Genomic DNA, 25,769 nt, shown 5'->3' with positions numbered 1-25,769 from the left:
CTCATGTATTCGTCCATTGATGCCTGAATACAACCATTGTGTCTGCTTCAACTATCTCCTCTAAGTGTACTTCGAGGGACTCACTAACACGAGTTTCAAAAACTTTATTCGCACATCTCACTTAAACTTCACCACCACCCACCCACATACCTTGAACTCATGGCCCCCTCCACCCATAGATAAAGCTTCATAAGTTGCATATCCATCCCATTCACAATCCTATAACTTCTCACAGATCGCTCATCAAACTCCAGCATTCTCGTGAAAATCGTCCAGAACTTCATCAATCTGAGTATCGTCTGCAAACTTATTAACTAGACCAGCCACGTTTTCCTCTGAATGATTAATGCATATCACAAATAGCAGAGATCCCAGCATTGATTCCTGTATAACACAGCGAGAGACAATCCTCCATTCTGAGAAGCGTCCATTAACCCTTATCATCTGCCTCATATGACTTAGCCAGATCTGTATCCATCTTGCCAGATCTCCCCTAACACTTTGTAAATTTATCTTTTATACCAGCCTGCCATGGAGAAATTGTCGAATGCTTTAATAAATTCCATGTGGATAACATCAATCACTTTGCCCTCATCAATCATCTTCATTCCCCCGGCAAAAAAACCTCGATCAAGTTACTGAGGAAGGACCACGCCTGCAATAAACCATGCTATTTATGGCTAATAAGACCTTTTATTGGAAAGGTGCATAGATCTTGTTCCTGGGAATCTTTTGCAATAATTTCCCGACCACTGATGCGACACGCACAGGTCTGCAATTTCCAGGATTATCCCAGTGATCCTTCTTAAATAATGGGACAACATTGGCTATTTTACAGTCCTCTGGGACCTCGTCTTCGGCCAAAGTGGATACAAAGATGTCTATCAATACTCCAGCAATTTGTTATTTTGCCTCCCAAAATATTCTTGAAAAGATTCCATCAAGAGCGGGGGATTAATCTATCCATAACATTTTTGAAGAAGCTCAAAATCTTTTCCTTTTTATAGCAACTTTGCTAAGAAATTTGTCACTCTGTTACCCGAGATCATTCTCTACCAGTTTCTTCTTTTTAGTGAATACTGACACAAGATATACATTTCGGGGATCACTTACCTTTTAGAATCATATAATCTCTACATCACGGAAAAAGGTCCTTCAGCCCATCAGGACTACATCGACACGCCAGAGTACATCGCACACAACGCATTCTTCCTATACATCCCTGAACACTGTGGGCAAATTAGTATGCCCAATTCACCTAAAATACACATCTTCAGATTGTGGGACGAACCTGGAGCAGACCCGTGGAAAATTGATAAGGTTGGTAAGAAGACCTGTATTGTGTTGACAGAATATTGACACATCTTGACCAATCTCAGAATTCACCTCTCCCGACTTTCAAACATGGTATTGGAAACAGTGTTGCATTTGAAAGCAGTAGATCGCAAATGGGATGCGGACGAATGTGCATGTTAAGTAGCGGAAATCTCGCACGGAATGAAAACAGAACACAGAGAAAATGAGATGCTGGAGATCAGACTCGAGAGTTTGGTGTTGGAAAAGCAGAGCAGATCTGGCAGCAATGGAGGAGAATGATAATCGACGTTTCGGGCATGAGAACTTCATCAGGAATGAGACGTGTGGGTGTGGTCTGAGAGATAAATAGGACGAAGTTGGGTTGCTGGGAGGTAGCCGGTAATGCAGTGGGTGGATGAAGGTCAGTGAGAGGATGGTAGATCAGAGGGGGAAGAGATGGACGGGTTCGCAGTGTTGTGCTGCGTTGGAGGCCTGGGACTGGAATAAGGTGGGGGGAGGTGAGATGAGGAAGCTGTTGAAATTAACATTTATCTCATATGGTTGCAGGGTCCCGAGGCAGAATACCTCCTCCAAGCGTCAGGTGGTAAAGGTTTGGAGGGGAGGAGGCCCAGGATCTGCATGTCCTTGATGGAGCGGGAGTGGGAAATGAAGTGTTCAGCTACAGAGCGGTGAGGTTGGTGGGTGCGGGTATGTCAAAGAAGTTCTCTGAAATTATCCACAAGAAGGCCTCCTGTGACTCCAATGTACAGGAGACCACACCAGGTTCAAGGGATGCTAGATGACAATGCTAGGTTTACAGGTGCTTTTCTGAAGGATGTGGAAGTATTTCTTCGGGCCTTGGACGGATGTGAGGAGAGTGGTGTGGGCGCAGATTTTGCTCTTCCTCTGGTGTCAGGGCAAGTTGTCAACGTGTGTGCTGGTGGGTTGTGTGGACCTGACGAGGATTCGCAGAGGGAATTGTCATTTGTTCTAATGGTACTATTACAACATTTAAGAGGCATTTGGATGGGTATATGAATATGAAGGGGTTGGAGAGGTATTGCCGGGTGCTGGCAGGTGAAACTAAATGGGGTTGGGATATCTGGTCGGCATGGACGGGTTGGACCGAAGGGTCTGCTTCCATGCTGTACATCTGTATGACTTTATGATGATCCAGGTCGGCGTGGAGGGTGTTGGTAAAGTTGATGAACTGTTCAACCTTCTCGGGGGAACACGAGGCGCTGCCGATACAGTCATTGCTATAGCGGAATCACAGGTGTGGATTGATGCCGGTATAACTGTGGAAGATGGACGTTTCCACGTATCCGACAAACAGACAAGCATAGCTTGGTCCCATGCGGTTGCCCATGCCTACCACTTTTGTTTGGATGAAGTGGGAGGATTGGAAGGAAAATTTGTTGAGGGTAAGGGCCAGTTCAGCCAGGCAGATGAGGGTGTCAATGGAAGTGTACCAGCTGGGATGGCGTGAGGAGAAGAACCGGAGGGCACGGAGAAATTCATTGTGGTGGATCGACCTGTACAGGGACTCGAAGTACATGGTGATGATGAGGCGTTAGGGGCCAGCGAAGCGAGATTCTTCGAGGGGGTGATAGTCATGGCGTTGTCACAAAAGTAGATGGGGAGTTGCTGCACTAAGGGGGGCAGGATGGTGGTGAGCGAGTTAGAGATGAGTTCAATAGTACAGGCGTAGGCTGAGACAACAGGTCGACCGGGGCAGTCATTATGTGAATCTTAGGAAGGAGGAAGAAAATGGGGAAGAACCCGAGAGAGAGAGAAAGAGAGATAGAGTTGAGATGGTCACCTTCTCCAGGACTTTTACACAGGAGGTACTGTCAGAAGGAGGCAATGTCCCCGTGATACTGACCCCACACATTTCATTCAGAATTTCTCCCATGTTTTGAGGTTTAAACGTCGCCATGGCAGATGGTGCAATTTGAATTTAATAAATAAACCACAGTTAAATAAATGAAGAGGGAGCTGTCTATTCCCATGTTTAGGGGAATGTCATGACTAGTGGTGCACGTTTTTAAGGGGAGAACAGAGAGATTCAAAATAAAAACACGCGAGGGATTTTTTTTCACAGAGAATGATTCATGATGTGGAATAAACTACCTCTTGTAGTGGCGGGTGCAGGTAGAATTACACACTGCAAAAAGCATTTGGTTGGATGCAGGAATAGGAAATGTTTGGAGGAATGTGGGCCCGGAGAGTACAGGTGGGACTAGTTTAGTTTGTAATCATGTTCGTCATGGATTGGTTGAACCAAAGTGTCTGTTTTGTGCTGTGTGACTCTGTGACCAATGCGTACAATCATGACCATGGCACTCATGGTCATTGTTTGAAAAATTCATCTGGTTCACTGATGACATTTCGGGAAGGAAATCTAACCTGGCCTGGACTGCGTGTGACTCCAGGTCCACATCAATCTGTTTGATTCTTAACTCTCCTCTGTCTAATTCTGAATAGCCAATGAATGATGGTCTAGCAGGCAATGCCAATTATTCACTTGGTGTGAATGATTTTTAAAAAAGTGGGAAGGTTGAAAATGCAATCTCGCCTGATGTTTTGTGACGAGTGCTGACGAAAGAGTAGCGCTTTGAAATGTGGAATTTCTCACTAACAAAGCTGATGGTTCACACAAGGGAGAAGATCTAACAACTTCAACAAGAATGCACATGGATACGGGTAGGTATACAGATACAGAAAGATAATATTTTGGTCATGTGAATGGTCCAAATAATGACCGATACATGCTGCTCATACAGAAAGAGAAACGAGGATAGTTTGGGGTGGGAGAGGGCAGCAAGTGCTTATCTCTAGGGCCATTATACCCGCCACTGAGAACTGGAATTGCCCAATAGATAACTAGAATTGGAGGTTTAAAGTTAAGCAGTAGCAGAGGCTCAGAGGAGGTTATTCCTGAAGATCAGCGTTTCCACTGCGCAGATGGCCACCCAGGAAAATGCACAAGGGAGAATCACTTGGAAAACCAATCTTCAAGAGTGTCTGAGAGCGATGCAGCAAGGAAACAAGGTATTCATTCAAAATTGTCCATGCCCACTATGTTTGGCAAACAATATTAGTCCCACTCACCTGCACTTAGCCCATATCCTTCTCAACGTTTCCTGTTAATGGATTTGTGCTTTTAAATAGAAATCTACCTGCATCTACCATTTCCTCGGCCGAACATTCAGCATCGGAGCTACCATCTTTTGGAAAAAATTGCCTCTCAGGTCCCTTTTGAATCTTTCTCCCCTCGCCTTAAACATATGTCTCTTTATTTTTAACTCCCTCAACTTAGGGAAAAGCCATTTGCTGTTGTACCTGTCTTTGTCCCATATGATTTGTTAGGCGTCTACAATGCCTCATCGTCCTATCCTGCACTGAAAATGTCCCAGTCTGTTTTATAAGTCAAAACTTCCAGTCCTGGCATTAACCTTGTAAATGTTTTCTGAACCTCGTCCAATTTAATAATGTCCTTCTTGTAACAGGGTGATTAGAAATTGACATAGTACTCCAGAAGAGTTCTGAATATTAAAGATAATTTTGGAACTCCGATACTCAGTGGTCTGATCAATGATGGCAACCGTGCTAAACACCCTCCTAAATATGCCGTCTACCTGTCAAACAAAGAACGATGGACTGGAAATTCTGGGTCTCTCTATACAACAACACGACCCAGAGCCCCATGTGGAAGTCCTGCCCTTGTTTGCTTTACCAAAATAGAATTTCTTGCGCTAATCCTAATTAAACAGCATCTGTCTCTTTTAAGCCCTTTGGCCCAATTGATCAAAATCCCTTTGTAATATTAGCTAGGTTTCTTCACTGTTGACTGTCGTTGCATTTTTGGTGTCACCCGCACTTACAAAACACACCTACTCAATTCTTATCCAAACCGTTGAAATAAATGACAAACTGCCGCGGACCCACCTCCGATTGTTGCAGAAAACTACGATTCACAGGCCACCACGGATTGTGCTGTGAAACTCTATCGTCAGGGGAGTTGACAGACTCTGCATGTCTCTGATGAGTTCACAAATTATAATCTTCTCCCCCGGGCCAGAAGACACTCCATCAGAAAATATAAGCCATTTTTCTCATGAGACGGAGGCAGGTTAGGAAGGAATACGAGTGTGAAGAAACTTTAGGTGTGAAGAGATGTGGAAGAAGGAAGCTGACATAAGTTTGAGGAAGCATGGATAAACAGGGCTCTGCAAGATTGCTAAGGAAGGAGTTGAGGAATGGATTTAGGACAACGTGAAGGGGGCATAAAAAAGCCTTAACAGGAAAGATTAAGTAAAAACCCGAAGCGTTCTGCATTTATGCGAGTAACAAGACGGTGGTGAAGGCACGGCCAATCACAGGTTACATTAGATTTCCTCCAGTGTCGAAAGAGACCCTTCAGCCCAACAAGTCCACACCGACGAACTAAACAGCAACCCAATCAGACCCATTCTCCTTACATTAACCTCGGCTACTGCATCCAACACTACGTGCAATGTCGCACAGCCAAGTTACTTAACCTGCACATCTTTGGACAGTGGGAGAAAACCGGATCACCCGGCGGCAACCCACGCAGACGCGGGGAGAATGTATCAAATCTTCGCAGACAGTTGCTTGAGGGGGGAATTGAATCCGGGCGCTTATCACTATGAAGCAGCAGTGCTCACCACTGAGCCACGGTGACAACACAGGAGAGTCGATGTGGAGGTGGAGAAGGTAGTAGAAGTCTTCTTTGAATATTTTGCTTCATGACTAACTGAGAGAGGGACCTTGTCGTTGTGAGGATAGCGCGAAACAGGCAGGTGTGCTCAACAGTTGAATGTTTAGAAGGAGGATGTGCTGAAATTTCGGGGAAAACATGAGAATAAAGAAGTAGCCTGGGATGGGATATATGGAGGGATATTTGGATAGAGATGGAATACACCCACCGTTACTACAGAAAGAGAGGGAAGAGGATGCTGCAACTTTGACAATGATCTTTACATCCTCATTGTCCATTTGATTAGTACCAGACATTTTGTGGGTAGGAAATGTCATTACCTTGTTCAAGAAAGGGAATAGGGATTATCCTGTAAATTACAGACAAGTCAGTCTTACATCAGTAGTGGGCAAAGTATTTCAGAGGACTGTGAGTGAGAGGATTTATCATTCCTTGGAAATCCATAGTTTGATTCGACATAGTCAGCATGGTTTTGTCAGAGGCAGGTCATGCCTCACAAACCTTCTTGAATCATTTGCGCATGTCACGAAACATATTAATGAAGGTACAGCGGTGGATGTGGTGTACATAGAATTCGGAAAGTTTTAATATAGAGTTGCCCATGGGCTTATTCAGAATTTATTGAGGCATGGGATACAATGGAATTATGCTGCCTGGGTACAGAATTGGCTGACTCATCAAAGACAGAATATAGTGGTTGATGAAAAATATTCAGTCTGAAACATGGTGAGCAGTGATGTTCCACATGGATGGGTTCTGGGACCGTTGTGATTTTTAAAAATGACTTGGATGAGTTAGTAATTGTTCCAATGACACAAAGTATTGTGTAGTTGTAGATAGTGTAGAAGGCTGTGTGCAGAACTTTCTTAGTGCTGGCCTTCGACCAGTGCCCACTCCCTCAGCACTGACCCACTGAGAGTGCCCACCTTGTCAACACTGACCCACCAACAGTGCCAACCCCTCAGCCCTGACATGCTGACAGTGCCCACTCGCCAGACCTGACCTCCAGACAGAACCCACTTCTTCAGAACTGACACTATGACGTGCACACACCCTCAGCACTGATCCTCCAACATTTTCCACTCCCTCAGCGCTACCCATGCACAGTGTCCACTCTCTCAGCACTGACGCTCCGACAGTGTCCGCTCCCAAAGCACTGACCATATGACAGTGTCAGCATACGTTCAGTCCGGTCGCAATGCCCCACCCAATGTCCTGCTGTGCGTCAAGAAGAGACAGACCTCAAGTGAGTGCCAATATAATGATTTTATTTCTGAAAACTCTCCATTATTTGACTCGCTGAAGTTACAGTATTCGATGAGTCTGGCGAATGTACACTCTCACACGGCTAATTCTGAGGTCGGGTCTACTACTTTGGTGTCCTTCCCACCATCTCAACCATTGCGCAGGCAGATGCAGCAGCCATAAATCAGAGACAGAGACTGCTTCTCCGGATCTCTCCCGGATCACAGCCAAACAAACAATACAACCCTCTGGCCCTGTGGCATCCAATTGCCGACGCTGAAATGCAGTGTGATAGGGCATTAGTTTGTGGTACTCAGCGGCGGTGCATGAGACTAATGGCCATCTATCCATTTCCACTTCGTGTTTTTTCTTAAATTCAGCATCCCCATTTACTCATCTGCATTATGCATTTCATCATTCCCATATCTTATGGGTCATATACACTTAGATGTGCAGTCCTATGATCTAACTGCTTCAAGTGGAATACACTAGGAATATGGTGCACAGTTCCCCTCCTACTATTCTTCGGTTAGTCCCATGTTGGGAGCCCTGTCACGGTCCCTATCTACCTATCACTCAGACCACGCTGGGAGCAACGTACATCATTCCCAGGTCCGTATCTCTCAGACCACACTGAGAGCCCCGTGCACTGACCCGATCTTCCTATCATTTAGTTATACCCCATACTGGGAACGCAGTGCACAGTCTCCAGCTCTCTATTCTTCAGACCACATTAACTCTACCACCGGTTCGACGACACTGGTTGCACTGTATACAGTTCCAATCTCCATACCGTGGAATCAGTGAGAACTTCAGCTGCTGGACGTTAGAGCCAGGAACATTTGGATCTGGAAAAGAACAAGTCAGACAGAATCTGAGAAGCAGGAACATCGACGTTCATTAGGAAACGCTTTCGACCTGAAGCGTTGACTTTCCAAATCATGTGATGCTGTCTGACCTTTTGTCCTTTTCAGGCTTCGCATTTTACCGAATCCCACCTCCTAATGCTTCAGTTGCATACACACCAGAGCACTGTGCACAGTTCTGTTATCCATTTCCTGAGGAAAATCAATTAATCACTTCCTTAGAGCGAGCCTCCGATTTAAATGGAGATTTGCAAGGGTCCGAAAGAAGCATTCAAGTTCTTGGATGATCCCTTCACTCGGATGATACTCCAACTGGGGATTCATGAGCATGCCCACGGTTAGCACATATCTCGGCTGGTACCATGACTGTCAGGCTATTGGAAATCCCTAGGTTATTCGCCTGAAGGGAGAGCTTGGACGGCATGGAGGCATGACAGTCAGTCTCCACAGAGACTACTTATTTTATACACTGGTGTTACCGGAGAATCAGTACGTGGGTAAGTGGTGTGTGTGAATGTGTCCATGTAGTTATGAAGATATATTTGTGAATATGTGTGTGTGTGTGTGTGTGTGTGTGTGTGTGTGTGTGGGTGTCTGTCTATCTGTCTGTCTGTGTTCATGTATGATTGTGTGTATGTGTTTGTATATGTCTGCATCACAATGCATGTGTGCATTTGTGTCTGGGGGTGCGTTTGTAAATCAGCACGTATGCGTGTGTGCATCAATATGTATTTGTGTCTGTATAAGTGTGTGTGTGAATGACAGTGAGTGAATGTGTGTGTGAGAGTCACTGTCTGTGTGTGTAGCGCATGTGTGCATTTGTTTGTATAACGTGATTGTGTGTGAAAATTATTCCTTCGTTTTTGACATTATTACTAAATGGACACACTCTGATATCGGATGCATTCAATTCGTGCTCCAGTCACCACAGTGAGGAGCTTGGCAAAAACTATGGAAAACACATTCAATTTTGGGTTTATGCTGCAGGGTCGGCTGTTCAGTGCATATCAGGCATTTTGTGCCTTGTGGCTTGTTTTATCATTAAATAATCCATGACAGCTTCTGAGCATGAGCAGAAAGGGATTGTGCACTATGAATCCATCCTGCACCTTTATCAGATCATTGGCGAATTCGAATATCAGCAAGATCAGTGTATTCTGGTGCTGTCGCTTTCAGTCACTTTGCAAATTGTGACATATCAATCTCAGTTTTGGAACTTTTACAATCATTGTGCATCTATTTTTTCATTAGATATCCTCATCTGATGTCCTCAAAAAAAAAACTGCCAGCCGTTCCACACACATACCACCTCTCAGTAATATCCTGTGATAAATGTCTTCCAGGTTTGCAAATCCTCCCCAAATTCCACATCTGTAATCTCATCTAGCATTAAGATTCCACATGGCCGGGTGCTCTTGAAGGTGAGATTGCAAGGAATCCAGAAGGATCTGGCAAATTCGATACACAATTGGTTTGATTGTACGAAGGAAAGGTAATAGTGGAATGATGCTTGTCGGACTGGAGTCCTTTGACTAATGGAGTGCCCCACGGGATAATGTTTGGCCCAATGGCGTTTACTATCGATACCAATAATATGAATGAGAATGTACAAGCTATGCTTACTAGGTTTGAAGAAGACTCAAAATTGTGTGATATCGTGGACAGCAAGGAAGATTATCAGAAATTGCAGTCGACCTTTGACCAGCGAAGGAAATGGGCTAATAAACAGCAAATAAAGTTTAATACACATATGTGTGAGGTCTTGCATTTTGGAAAGTCAAGGCCAGGAATAGTTTTCCGGTGAGTGGTATGGCCTCACGGAATACAATGGAACAGAAGGGCTTTGGAGTTCATGTGCATTGTTCTGTGAAATTGGAATCAGATATACACACAGCAGTGAAGACGGCTTTTGGCATGCTGGCCTTCAGGCAGTCAGTGATTGGAGAATAAAAGTTAGGAAGTTATATTGCAGATTTTCAGGCAGTTGGTGAGACTGCACATGGAGTATTATGTTCAGCTCTGATTACCTTGCTGTAGAAGGTATGTTTTTGAATAGGATTTAGACAGGCGAGGACATTTTTTTAGAGTGTAGGACACGAAGATGGGTTCTCATCGAAGTGTATAAGAGAATAAGAGGCGTACATAGTCTGAATACACTCTATTTTCCGAGGGTTGGAGAATCAAGGTAAAAGATACCATCAGTTTACGTTTCGACTGGAAAGAATAAAAGGGGACCTGAGGAGTAACTTTTTTACGCAAATGTTGGGACGCATGTGGAATAAGATGTCTATGTACGTGGTTGGGCCGGTTGCATTAACGGCATTTAAAAGGAATTTGGGCATATGCATGAATATAAAATGTTTGGAAGGATATGAGCCAAGTGCACGGAAAAGGGTTCAGCATGGATAGACGTTTTGGTTGGCATGGACCAGTCTGAGGCAACAGGCCTGTCTCTGTGCTGTGGGTGTCTATGCTTCAATGACTGCATTTAAACGATTTTTTTTTATTCTAGCTGCTTTCTTCATATTTTCAGCTCTTGTTCGGTATGTGAGTGTAACCACAGAGATGACGGGTTAATCTTAGAATGAGAGATCGAGAAGTTATAGCGTCAGCGAATCATAGAGATATAGATCACGGAAACTGAACCTTCAGTCCTAATCGGCCATTCCAACCAGATATTCTGAATTAATCTTTTCCTATTTACCAGCACTTTGCTCATATTCAGCTAAACATCTCCTATTCATATACCCCTTCTGATGTATTTTAAATATTGCAGTTTACCAGCCTCCACCACTTACTTAGTTAGCTACATCCTGACACTCACCACTCCCTTCGCCAAAACGTTTCCCTTCGGTACCTTTTAAAGGTTCCCATATCACTCTTATCCTATACTCTCTCGTTCTGGAATTCCCCCCAAAACCAGGAACAATGACCCTGTCTATTTACTCAAGCCATGTCTCTCACAATTTTATAAACCAACGCTAATTCATAAATGACTGTCTGACGCTCCAGGGGATAAAGAACCTGTCCCAGCTTATTCAGTCTCTCCCTGAAGCTCAAGCCCGTGAAACCGGACAAGATAATCGTATATCTTATCTGAACCCTTTCAGGTTTCACAGCATCCTTCCTTCAGTGACCAGAATTGCACGAAATATTCCGAAAATAACCTAACCAATGTCGTGTGTAGCCGTGACATGAGCTCGCAAATCAATGTACTGCCCAATAGAGGCAAGCATACCAAACGCCTTCTTCACTTTATTTAGAATACTGTGATCAGTTCTGGTCACCTCATTCTCGGAGGGATGTATAAGCTTTAGAGATGGTGCAGATACGATATACCAGGATGTTTCCTGGAGTGGAAGGCATGTCTTCTGAGGAAAGTTTGAGGGAGTGAGAGTTTTTCTCATTGAACTGAAGAAGAATGAGTGGTCTCTTAATAAAGTTGGACTTGCTGATGAGAGGCATAGATAGAGTTGGTGCCATAGACATTTCGCAGTCCAGAAAAGCCTATCACGAGGGATAATAATTTTAAATTGATTATAGGAAGGTTTTAGGGGAGATGTCAGATGTAATTTCTTTACTCACAGAGTGGTGGGTGCGTGGGATGCATTGCCAGCAGTGATGCTACAGTCAGACACATTGTGGACACTAAAGCGACTTTTGGATAGGCACATGGATGACTGTAAAATTAAGAGTATGTAAGTTAGTTTTATCTGACAGCAGGATAAATGTTCGGCACAACGTCGACAGGTGAAGCACCTGCACTGCGTTGTATGGTTTTATGTGCTGTGTTCTACGAGTTATGCTCTATCCCCCCTATCAATGACCCACTTTCAAGGAACTATGTATCTTGCTCCCCAAGTACCTTGCTCTCTTTGTTCAAGAATGCTCCCAAGAACCTGACCCATTAACGGAACAAGTCCTGTCCTGATTTGCTTTTCCAAACATCGCCACTACTTCTATGTTCTGAACTGCGTTGATACTTGACCGAGCATTCCCCAAATGTTAATATTTCTTTCAAATAAATGTCCGAATGTCTGGATGCACGTAAACTTCTTTAAATAAGGATATTTGACTGGACTCAATTTCCCCAACAGCGGAAACCCAGCGTGGCGTGAAGAGACCTTTGCAATACCCCATAGGAAGGACACGTTTTTGATGGAGGGAGTACAACATTGTCTTACAAAAATAATAGCTGACCTTCAATGTTAAGTTAACATGATTAAACAAATTAAGCTTTTTGCCTCGAGACTTTAGAAGATCAGAGATCTGATGGAAAACTTTAAGCTATCAATGGGGCAGTGGTAGAATGGGGAGGGTTAAAGGTGGATTAATATTCATTTATCCTGCTGATTGGATATTTTCGAACTAGTGGACAGAGTGTCACTGTTTGGGTCAGAGTGCTCAGGAGAGATGTTAAAAAGAGTGTCGACACACAAACGATCATGGAAGTTTGAAACGGTCTTCCAGAAGTCACAGTGAATTATGCATCAGTTGTCTGATTTCTTTTCTTTATATGGTTGAATTTGCAAGTTCTCTGTTAATCATATTTTAACAGACTACGTGACGAAGTGAGCTTTTCTGGGTGTTTGGTTTAATTACAGAAGGGCTCACCACCGAGTCACAATATTATATTTAAAACTGAGATACATAGGTAGTTGAGCATTGAAGGGATCAAAGAAAGTGGGAGCATGGAGGTAGAAACTTATCAGCCCTGATTGATAGATGAAACAGACTCCATGGGGCAAATGACCTAATTTTTGCTCTGACATCTTATGGTCTTGTGGTCTACAGAAGAGTGAGGAAGTCCAAGGACATAAAAGTATGCCTATCGCCATGATATTGCATTTGCACAAGCGTGAGGACCTGAATGGTCTCTTCTCCTTCCCAGGATGTTCCTACCGAGAGTGTGCGGTATGATATATTTATGCCCAGCAAGATCAACCAAAGCCACAACTGCAGTACCGATCATCGGCTGCACCAGCATAGGGCCAGGCATCCATTGAGAAAATGCAGCACATTTTTCATTCATTCCTCTCCTTTTCCTTCAAACAGTGATCTGCCGGAGAACAGTTGTGAATTGTAAACGTGCTGAGCAAATAATAGTTGATAATGATCCCGGATACATTGCAGTTGGCCCCACGTTGGAACTGTTAAAGGGACAGTTCTCTCACCAAGAGCAGCAGCAACTTGGAGCAGGTACAAAATCTGAACTTCCAGTCTGTTCTTTAATAATCGCAATTTCGTCGCTGATGTGTACAACATACAAAGCTTATGTTATATTAACGTTGATAATTGTATTCAAGTTGTGCTCATTTCATTAAGACCAAATGTAACTTGAATGAACGATTAAGCCTTTATGTCAATCAGTAATTTCTCAGGGATTCCCGTTCGCTGGTTGTTTTCAATGTAATATGACATTTTTCTCTAAAGCATTAGCACGCAGTGTTGCTTTATTTGATTTAGGAATAAGGTTCACAAGTACGAAACGAATAAAATATAAATGTAACGAAAAGGGTAAGCCATTCAGTCCAGTGTGTCACTGCGAGCACTTTGCGGGAGAACTGAAAAGAGCCAGCGCAGGAACGATGGTTTACTTCGCTTGTCCAGTTTGAGCATTGCCTGTGAAGTTTCATAATGTCAACAACTATACAGTTGGACCTCTCTGTTCACTGATAAATGACTAATTGACAGAAACGCTTAACCTTTAATTTCAGTTACATTTCATCTTAGTTTGTGAATTGACTTTATAATGAACACAACGTGGATCCAATCTTCAACGTTGATCTCCAGATATTAACTACAGAATAGCGTCTCATTTGGTATAAAGTGCCTCCCTGTTACAGTCAGCTCATCGTGACTCTGAAAGACTCTAGAGAGAAAGATGAAATCACTGGTTTTGCTGCAAATCGTTCTGGTGCTTGTCGAGCCAATCATTGCGGATGGACAACCAAGACCAAGGCTTTTCTTTACTGGTTAGTGCATTTATTTGAAAACGGGCTAGAACTCCACCAGCCCCTCAAACGTGTGCTGTTTTGCAATTGAATTTTGACTGATTGTTTGCCTTCTTTCAATCAAGCCGAATTCCCATCCCCACCTGCTCTGAATGAAAAGTTATCATTCCATTTTGGAAAATTTTGGAGGAAATTTTAAATTTAATTTGCTGATTGTTGACCCTCAAAAACTGTTCACGAATAAACTGTTCTCAGCAGCTTCGTTTCCATGCTGTAAAGGGAGACGTTTAAAAATCTCTCTTTGACCCGCCGCTCCCGAACTCTGCAATATCCCCTAGTCCCGATAACGCTTCTTGATGCCCAGACCACTCTAATTCTGATGAATTATAAGAGATTAGGCAGTGACTCGTTGTTTGCATTTTGTTCAGCTGTCTTAGCCCCGGGTTGTGGAATGCACTCCGTACAAACACAATATATTCTCGAAAACAGTACTTAAAACAAAACAATTGACAAATGGGCGGCACGGTGGTTCAGTGGTTCGCACTGAGGCCTCAAAGCATCAGGGTCCCTGTTCAATTCCAGCCCCAGGCGACTGTCTGTGTGGTGTTTGCATATTCTCCCCGTGTCTGTGTGGGTTCCCTCTGGGTGGTCCGATTTTTCTCCCACAGTCCAAAGATGTGAAGTTCAGTTGGATTGGCCATGCTAGTGCTAGGTGCATTAATCAGGGGAAACTGTGTCTGTGTGGGTTACTCTTCGGCGGGTCGATGTGGACTTGTTGGGCCGAAGCGTCTGTTTCCACACTGTCGGGAATCTAATCGAAAAGTGCTTGATAACCTGCTCATGTGTATCTCCTTCTGTATTGTTTTCTTCCTGTTTGAAAGAAAACACTGTTCACAGAGTTATTTTACGTATCCATTGATTAAGTCACACTGGGAGCACTTTGCGCAGTTCTGGTCCCTCTGTCCCTTGGTAAGATGCTACTTGGAACAATTAAGGAATGGCCTTGATCTCCCTGGGTAAGACAACACAAGACCCCTGTGAAGCTTCATATTCTTCTTATCTCTCGGTTTTACATTACTTCGTCCACACTGGGATAGGACCTTGTCTCCATCGCCCTTAGTTACTTTCCACCTTGTTCACTGTACATAGAGATGGTTCAATCTGCCTTTGTATGACCACATTGTGCATGGGTCTGGACTCCACATCTCTCGGTTCAGAAACAGTTGCAGGGCAGTGCACAGTCCTCTGCCAGTGACTACAATGGGAGCAAGTGGACATTTCTAGTCTCTATATCCCTTCATAACACAGCACTGAGAGCATTGGTTGCGGTATCATCTTTACACCCCTTGGTAAGGCCACACTGAGAATACTGTGCAAAGCTCAGGTGTCCACCTCCTCGATTCAATCACTCTAGCTTCACTAGATAAAGTTCTGGATGTCATTATACTTGATTTTGTGACACACTGAGTGTTAATTGTTTTGCAGTGGACATCACTGTACTATCCCTTTCTCTTTAATAGGTTTCTTCAAAGCTTGTGCATTTGAGAAAGGAATCTGCAAACGATCCCCTTGTCTTCAGCATGAAATCCCGGTAATGGGCATGTTTGTCATCGGAGGATACTGCTGCAAGAGAAAATCGATTTGAAGTAAAATGAATCTAAAGAGAACAACGTGAGACGGGCCAAGTGATTTCTGTAAATTGACTATGTTCTATTGTGTAGATCTAATGACACTTCACCTGCTGCTTTCTGAATTGTATCAATAAAATTCGTTGCATTGTCTGTTGTCCACACCCTAGTGTTTTTTTCATCCATTTGATCGGAAGGAGGGAAGATCATAGATAAAAAAAACAGACAGAATCATTCAAAAATTGTAGTTCCAACAACGCTAGGCTCACAGAATCACATAGTTCAGCCCCATGCATCTATCACCACCCGCCGGGAGGCCCTGTCGTATTGGAAGATATGGTAAAGGAATCTTCTTGCTGGTTCCCACCTTCCACCCTCCTTCAGCTGATGGTCTTGTCCTGTACAATGTTAAACAACAATCATAAACCATTAGTGAGAAGCCAGCCCTCCGAATCCATTCTGACTTTCGAACATGAATCGCCTCCACCCTGAACGTTTCGGTTTCTCCAATGATTCTTTCAATTATCCGAGATTTGAACACCAAAATATTCCTGGCGAGGGAAACTGCAAAAAGGGGAATATCGTTCTTGCCTTCCTTCTTACGATTTTCCTGCTTCAAACACATCTATCCACATCATCATTAGTAGGAATACAGATCACTCAGTCTGGTGAAGATGAAATGTTGCCTTCACTGAGAACACAGTTCTGTTGTTAGATACAGACATTGTGCCAAATACAGCAGAAACTGGACAGATCGTGAAGCTAAAATCTGGGCATCCATGTTGCTTCATTAACAATCTCTTAAATCATGGCAGGGCATTTGCCTCATGCATAATTATCTCACAGCATCCCCTGAAAGACCTCTGACAATTCCACTCACCTTGGCTTGTGAGGAAATCTCCAGAGAGGTTTGGAGAATCTCTGCAGCTCATCATGCACATGGGACACTGTTGTTTCTGAACTTCCGTGGTGTTGGGAGCAGATTTTGTTTTTGAATGTGGCTGCGAAACATTCACTCTGTTTTCATAGAATCCCGAAACTGAGGAAACAGGTTTTCGACCCAATGGGCCCATTCCGACGTTCAGAAGAGTAACACACCTAGATGCAGTCCGCATTCCTACAAACTTACATTTCTCCTTGCTAATGCATCTACCCGACAAATCCTTGAACTCTATGGAATATTTAGCAAGGCCAATTCACCTAACCTGCACATTTTTGATCTGTGATACGAAACCGCAAAACCCAAAGGAAACCCACGCAGACACTCGGAATTGAGTGCATGCAGGTCCTGCCAGAGCTGCTGCGTTGCTCCGGATATTTCCTATTCTATTTATCCCTGAGCCAGAAGGTTCTGTTTCAAATTCCACTCATTACAGAGGCTTGTCCCAACATGACCAGCTGATGAATGACCCTGCACAATGGATGGACTAATGGCAGTCTCCCCTCCCATAATCCAACGCGACTGTGAAAGACTTTTGTCTTTCAGCCCGTGTTGTGGTTCACAGGGAAGTGCGAAATTCCCTCGGGGGCTGGGATCGAACCAGCCTCTATTCCAAATGCAGAGCTTAATGGGCATAGGATTCTGGATTCCCCTTCCTCCTTCCATGCAAGTCAGGAGGGAGAGGTTTGATTTAGACTGCAGCTGAGATGGGAACATGTTTTTCACTCTCAAGCTGAAGTTATGTCCCCAATGTTGCACACAACACCGCGTATTTCTCATTATGCTTTTCTGTCCCCATTCCATCAGCCCTCCTGTCAAATATGTAAATCCCCAACAAGAGCCAACAGTCACCAATGACCAATGCCTATACTCTGAAAACGCTGACCCCAGTGTGTTGTGCATCCTGATCAGAAAGACAATTTCCTTCCACATTCATTCGGTGAATGTAGCTGAGCCAAAACTCTACGTGTTCGGATGGATCTCCCTGTATTTACGAGTTTTAAAATGAGCTTGAAGCACTCACTTTGAGTTGCACTGTTCGATGCTGGGATGAACTACGGCTATAGGTTGTTCCATCAGATACCGCATGCAGAGCTTGCCTGTCAAAACTCTGCAAATGTTGTCAGAACAAACCAACCGAGGCAGCGCTCACTATGGATTTCAAGTTTCATCCAGTTCCATTTCTTACGAGCTAGGCCAGCCCATTCACAATATTCTTAAGCATGCAGCCACAGACCATAAGTTTGCAATTGGTTTCGGTAAGTATGCAGTGAAATTTACCCGGATTAAGATAACTAGGTTGAGTACTACATTTTAAAGCAGACAAACATTTATTCACAAAATTACACAACGAACCAGAAAGAACAGATTAAAAAATTCCTACAGAACTCACCCTATCCAACTCAACTAAATTATGCTGTTCCAAATATACACAACAGTCCCAATAAGCAAACTCAAATTAAAAATCGGTATAAATAGAACACATGCTTACAGATTGAAGTTGAATGACAGAAAAGAGAGAGAGTTTCCACACAGCTCCTTGTTCAACTTCCAACCAGTTCAAGAATGAACTAAAACTGCTTAGCTCAACTCAGCTATCTACAGATCTGACCACTCTCCTTCCATTAATCAGGTCACTTCCAAAACATGACTAATTTGGCCTGAAGTCTGATCTGTTTACATATAAACTGAAAGCCTCTCAAAATCATTTTAATCTCTCTACCAAATCAGACTGATCGAAACCCGGCCTGGTTTATTGCCCTCTCTAAAAAAATCAAGGCCAGAGTCTTCTTGAGCCACGAAACAGTTTTGACGAATAAAGAAGGGCATCTTTCTGACACCTACCCACTTACTAAATGAACCATCAACTTTAGAAGATGGCTTCATTTTTATCATTTCACAACACGGTTAGTCTGAACACATAAAAATACACTTTACTAAGTATAAACATGGAAACATGCACAACCGTATGCAAATTCAGGCCGTGATGCACTTCCTTGTTTCATCCGAGTCTTCATAACGCATCAGAAATCATATTTTCGCGAGTTGTCACACGCACAATTCTGAACTTGAATCGCTTATAACAACACCATTAAATAAGTCTGGAATTTTGACCTTACATTTTTCCAAAAATGTGCATTTGTTGTGATTTGCATGTACAATTGTCTCAGATAACTTGCTGGTAATACAAATATTGAAATGTTGTAATGCCAAAACTATGTTGAAAGACTCTTTCTCCACCGTTAACTTCCTCCAAATTGGTGAATCAGATATATCACTTGTAAGGATAAATCGTATTCCTGGAGCTGAGTCTATCCAGTATTCCTACCACAATATCTGCACACTTCTCTGGTCTCTCCAGACGCACTTCACGTAACTGAGCATAATTTGTTTCAGTTTCCTATTGCAGAATTCCTGTTACCAGCACTTCTTCTGGCAATAACCTCACAAGAGTGCATATCTCCTCATCCATTAGCATTACAGACTAAGAGGATCCTGTGTCGCTTAATATTATAAGCCTGCTACATATTACCTTTGGCCGACGTGAATACTCCCTAAGCTTGCATGTATATTTTTAAGCAGATCTAGAACATGCTCCTTAATCAATCTCTGATCATCTTGTACGTTCTGAGAGAGTTGTGTAACTTCACTTTTGCTTATTGTTATTAGACCAACGAACCTTCCAGGCTTGTCTGATTTTCCGACATCTGGCTTTCTCCGATCCCACCAACACTGTGATTTCGTGTGGCCCACTTTATGACAATGAAAACACCGTAGCCTTTTAAGTTATTTGTCCCCCTCAAGGATTTCTTTATTTTCATTCTTTGGTACGTTATATTTCTGATCTTCAATGAAATGTAACTTTCCCTTTCCACGTGAGGAATTCTCTTTTCCCCAGTTTCTATCCCTCATGGACTGAAATTGATTATAAAAGACAAACGGTGCTTTATAGACCAGCTCATAGTTATCAGCCACTTCAGATGCTAAACTTACTGTTTTAACTCTCTGGTCTTGCACAGGAATTCGCTACATATCAGGCAGTGGATTTTTGATTTCATCCAAAACAGTTACCTCTCTTAGGGCATCATAGGTTTTCTCAAATCTTAACGGTCCTATCCACCTGTCAAAATTACTCTGTTTGAACCTTTCATACTCCATGTAGGTTTACCCATTCTACCTCCTTCGATTCCTGAGGCGTTGACCACAGGCTTCTGTTAGAAACTCTTATGCACTTAAAATGGCTTTTTTCACCTCCTCATCATCCACAGATACCTCTACTGATAGGGATGCGCACAGCTCACTCGCCCTACCTGCAAGTTTTGTCTGGACCAACAAGACGAACATTTCCACTGGCCAATGCATTTTTATAGCCACCTTTTCAAATGAGATGAAAAAGGATTCTTCTCATTGTGTTTAGGCAATACATGTACATGCGTAAACAGTTTCTCATTCGGGTTCTTACTACTAGGGGCTTGTTCATCCCCACTCCTTTCCTCACTAAGCCTACACTCAACCTTTATCTCCAACCTTGAACTCTAATTTTCCTTTTCAACTGTCAATTTTTGAATTTCAAAAGCTTTCTGTGTTTCTCTCTCTTTTACTGCGCTCTTTTTCGTTATCTTCTGCTTTTAATCGTAACTAAAACTGTTTCATTTCTGTTCACTGTTCCTTATCTCTTGCCTCTATCTCAAGTTGCCTCATTTGCAATTGAATTATTGCTCTCTCTGTAGATACTATTGGTTACTCCAGCTAGTTGGAATGCTGAACTACTGCTGGAATTATCTCTCCTTTCTGCACAGAAGCATGCAGTTCCAATTCCAGCTTCTCTGTTAATTCTTGCAACTCGGTCTTATTCACTTTTTGCAAACCTCCCAAAGTCACTGCATCTTGAAAACTTCTGGCTACTGAAAGATCTATTACTATCATAAGCTTTGTCTACCCAACCAAACCAACAACCAAAATAAAGCCACAGCAGCTACCACTCGCTGTTTAACATCCCGCAAAGAGTCCACAATCTCGTACAGAATAGGCCAGACGACTCAAAACATTCTTAAGCAGGCAGCCTCAGGCCATAAGTTTGAAAATTACAGTGAAAATTAACAGGAGTAAGACAGCCAGGTTGATTGCTAGATTTTAAAACAGATAAGAATGTATTCACACAATTACACAATAAAGCACAAAGAACAGAATAAAGAATCCCTACAGAACTCAACCTATCCAACTCGAATTAATTGTGCTGTTCCAAATATACACAACTGTCCCAATCAGCAAAATCTCTTTAAAAACCAGGATAAATGGAACTCGTGCTTACAGGTTGAAGATGAAGTCAGAAAAGAGAGAGAGTTTCCACACAGTTCCCAGTTGATCTTCCAACCAATTCAAGACTGAACTAAAATTACTCATCTCATCTCAGCTAGCTGGAGAGCGGAACACTCCCCTTTCACTATACAGGCCACTTCTAAAACATGACCACTTTAGCCTGAAGTGTAATCAGTTAACATGTAAAGAAAAGACCACTCCAAAACCTTTTCATTTCTGTACCAAACCAGAGTGATCGGACTCCGGCCCGGTTTATTGCCTCTCTAAAGATAATAAAAGACAGAGTCTTCTTGAGCTGAGGCACACCTTTTTGAAAACAAAAAAGACGATAGTTCAGACACTTTGCTGATTTTCAGTTTTTCTTTCAGTCGACACTTAATATTGACACAAAGAAAGGCATTAGTAGAACAGATTATGCCATCATGAACGTGTGTTTATTTTGTGACCTTACTGTGCATCTAGCTCTTCTACAGCTCCAGCAGTTTCACACCTCACTGGCAATTCATTTCTCTCCCAAGTAACAGTAGGAAAGTTTCACTTTTGTTTCTTAGTTTTCACATTTCTCCTTACCTCCACCGGTCACTCCTTTTTTTCATGTGATTGTATCTCTCTTTTTCTTCATAACTATGTCAGTTTCTCCCCATACGTGTCTCTACTTATGTTGTAGGCCTCTCTTTCAGTCTCTCTCCCTATCTCCTTCGTCCTGCTTCCACACCATTTTCCTGGATGATTTTCATTATAAATCCCTTTCTGTTTCCTAATGTTTCATGAGTTAATTCTCTGTCTGCTTCCCCATCTTTCCCTCATGCTGTCTCTCCCTCTCTATTTCCCTGATACATTCAACTGCCTCTGATATTTAAATAGTCATTTTATTTTATTCAATTGTGGATCTAGTATTTACCATGATTAGTAATTGCCCCAGGAAAAGTGAGTGCCTTCTTGAACTTATGTGTTCCATGTTTTGCACGTCAGTTCCATAGTGCCATTACAAAAGAATATCCAAGATTTTAACCAAGCAAACATGAAGCAGCAGCGAAATATTTTCAAGTCAGGATAGTGAGTGCTTTGGAAGGAGACGTGCAGGAGGTGGTGTTCCACTTGTCCTTCCACATTCAAATGTTCATAGTTTGGAAGATGCTGTCTGAGGATCTTTGGAGCAGGTATGCAATGCGTTTTGCAGTTGGGATGTATTGCTTCTACCGGGCCTTGAAGGTGGAGGGAGGGTTTCACTCTGAATAGCGAAGTAAAATATTAACTGCTTTGTTTTCACAGACGGTGCCAGATCTGCAGAGTTCTCCAGCAATATCACATTTTGTTTGTCCCTCAGCCTTCAAAAGCGTTCTTATTCATATACTCATTCAAATGCCTTTTAAGTGTTATCTTCTTACAAGCTTACACGCCTTCCTCTGGCTGCACCTACCAATAGTTTTCAATAAAGTAGCCAAAAAGGCCTGTCAGCCACAGTTCGATTCTTACTTCTCTTGTATTTCCCTCTAACATGTTGCATTTGGGGGATAATTTCTATCAAGTTTACACCGCAGTTAGAACTCAGACCAATTGATCTCTTGTTACTCCTCTTTGGTAATGATCTCCAGTCAGTCGATCCTGCACGTCACCTGCATTCCTCCAAATGTCGTTTCTGGGAAAGTACGTGATTGTCTTTCTTCTGTCTTGGTCATTGTTCCCTCATGATACGGAGCTACAATATGCCTAAAAGCGTCCAATCCTCACCACATTCCCAGACTGATTTTAACAATCTCCTTGCACCCAATCACTTCCACTGAAGGAAATAATCGTGTGACATGTCAGCTGCTCATGTCATCCAGTCAACGGGTTATTCAGTCATCTCCAGGTGATTCAGTCATGTCAGAAATTTAAATTCTGACAGAAGGCGAGATATCGGCTGCTTTTCTGTAAAGCTATGCAGTTTTTGACACGTCCCTCTATTAGAACTTAATTGGAGCACTGTGCACTTTCCTGGCAACCATGTCCCTAAGTTCAAGCATATCTGCCGACTGTGCAAAATTCTGATGAACATATTCCTCAGTCCGATCATACATGGAGCATTATGCACTGTTCTGCTCTCTATTTCCCTCAATAACCACGCTTAGAGTACTATGCACATTTCCAATCCTGATGTATCGAGGCCAGATCATACTGGAAGCTATGTACACTGTTCTGATCATCAAACGCGTCTCTTACTCTATATCTGGAGTACTGTACACTCTTCTGGTCATTATATCCCTTAGTCAGATCTAACTGGGCACACTGGACTTTATTTTGATAACCAATAACCCTCACTTCGACCATATGTGGAACACTGTACGCATTTCTTGGCTCTATGTCACTGACGTCTGGAGTCATTGAGTCCTTCAGCATGAAGACATGCCCTTTGGCTCAAACTGGTCCACGCTGGCCAAAATGTCCACCTAAGATAAACCCATTTGCCGGCACTAGACTTATATCCTTTGAAATATTTCTTATTCATGTAGTTGGTCAGCTGCCCTTCAATTTTGCTAATGTACCTGTCTCAACTACTTCGAAGTTATACCATACTTGGAACCCTGTGCATATTTTTAATCTTCATGTCTCTAAGGTAGACCAATCTGGGAATAATTTACACTGTTCTATTAATCAAATACCGCTGTTCAGCCATTAAAGGAGCACCGTGCACAGTCTGATTCTGTTTTTATATCCGAGTCTAATGACCGTTTTATTAATTGAGACTTCCTTTCCGTTCTCCGTTAATGTATTGGAATGTGAGGATGATGAAAGGATCTGCAGAGAAGAAGGCTGTCTTGTGCATGAGATTGCCCACAGAAGAAGGCTGTCATGCAAATGAATTATCCACAGGAGGAGTTACTCCTTCAATGCCATCTGCTGTTTTATTATATGATACAAAAAGTGCAATATTCCCAACTTTGAGACTCATCTGAATTTCGATTAATGCTAGCTGTAATTTTTATAGTTCAGTCTCTGCTTGACTCTCTAAATATAACCATCCACTGTCCTAAAGATGACAACACATCTTACTGCATTAACACCACTTCTTGCCCATCATTAGGTTTTTCACTGGGATTAGTGTACACGCGCAATATCAGGCGAAATGGACAGGTCAGAAAACGGGAGGGACACATTGCCATCATGGAACTCCTTTTTCTTTCGCTGTTTCTCCCCGTTTCCATTCCTCTTTTGCTCCTTCTCTGTTTCTCACTCTTCGTACTTTGCCTCCTGTTTCTGCTCAGGTATTTTCTATCTGCTCCTCCTTCGCTCTTTCAAATCATCCATATTGGGATTCTATTCAGCCCATCGAGCCCACACTGACCGTCTGATGCTCACAAACACCTAACAAATACCTGCCTAAATTTCCATCTTGTTTCTGCATCAGTTGTGGTCGTGATCATTGTCAAACGACCTAGCCTGCACAACTTTAGACTGTGGTAGGACACTGGAACACCCAGAGTAAACCCACACAGACAAAGATGGAAACTGCATACAGGCAGTCACCCAAGTTTGAACTCAATCTCAGGTCCCTGCCAATGTGAGGCAAAATTACGAACCACTGTTCTGCCCCTGTCTTCTTCTGTTCCGTTCCATATTCTCCTTATCCCTTCATGTTCCTTCTTCTAACTTGTTTCCTCTCTGATTCTATGCCCCACCTTCTCCCTCCCTGATTTCTGACCTGTGTCTCCCTGTCCAATGCTTCACTTCTGTCTACCCCTACTTCTGTTGTTCACCTTGTTGTGACATCATAGTGACTGTCATGCAAACCAAATCAGCATCCCTATCCCTGAGTCACTTCACATTAAAAGTAAGACATTCAATGATTTTCAAAGAGCTGAAATCTCAAACATTCCCTGATATTTTCCAGATTGCCGTTCCTTCCTCAAAACATCAAGACAAGTCTGAAAAGAGCAGAACTCAAAACAGCTTCCAGTCCAGCAGCTTCCACGCGCACAGCCTTCAACCCAATCTCAAGATTAAACTCTTTCAAACTGCATAATTCATGGTTTTCTGTGAATGAATGGCTATTCCAGTCTATCATTGATTGACCCATCCAAGGTCCAAACAACTGTTATTCTCTGAGCAACGCATCCTAATGCCAAAATGTGAATAGTGCTCCAGAAGCAGCAATTAACCTGCAAATATCTATCCAGGACAGTTCGTGCAAACAAATATATTTCCTTCTTCCTTCCAAATACAAGATGCTCCTTAAAGATCAAATCCAACTTTCACTCCAGGTTCTACAATAGATTTGCGAAAAATTGAAGTCACAAATGCAAGTCTCAGCAACAAGCATATTCTCAATATAAACCTCACCCACATACCTGCTACAGGCGCAAATCTCTCCAAATATTTCGTTTTCGTGGACTTTCCCAAATGACTTTTAAATGTTGTAATGTTACCCACATCCATTACTTTCTCAGGAAGTTCATTCTACAAACTAACCGCGCTCTGTGTCATAAAAGACTCTGTTTATTTTCTGAATGCCCCATGTCTCATTTTAAAGTTTTATCCCCAGACTTGAAATTCCCATCAAAATGAAATGGCATCCACCAAATAATATGACGTCATGGTAGCGGGTCAGTTATCAGCTTATTATGCGTCAATTGGACGACTTCTTTTCCGAATTTGCATGGTTCTGGGTCTTTCTCTCTCTGCCTGTGTGAATGTCTCTCTGTTTGCCAGTCTATCTGTTTGGTTGCCTGACCCTCCAGGAGAGGACCAGACCTCGTCATGTGAAAGGGTGGAGCAGGAGTCAGGGGCCGAATGGTT

The sequence above is a fragment of the Chiloscyllium plagiosum genome, unplaced genomic scaffold, assembly GCF_037043375.1.
Source record: "Chiloscyllium plagiosum isolate Xiang-an unplaced genomic scaffold, Cpla_swu_hap1 HiC_scaffold_41, whole genome shotgun sequence".
Classification (NCBI taxonomy): Eukaryota; Metazoa; Chordata; class Chondrichthyes; order Orectolobiformes; family Hemiscylliidae; genus Chiloscyllium; species Chiloscyllium plagiosum.
The sequence above is the reverse complement of the archived record's forward strand: the minus strand, read 5'-3'. Positions refer to the sequence as shown.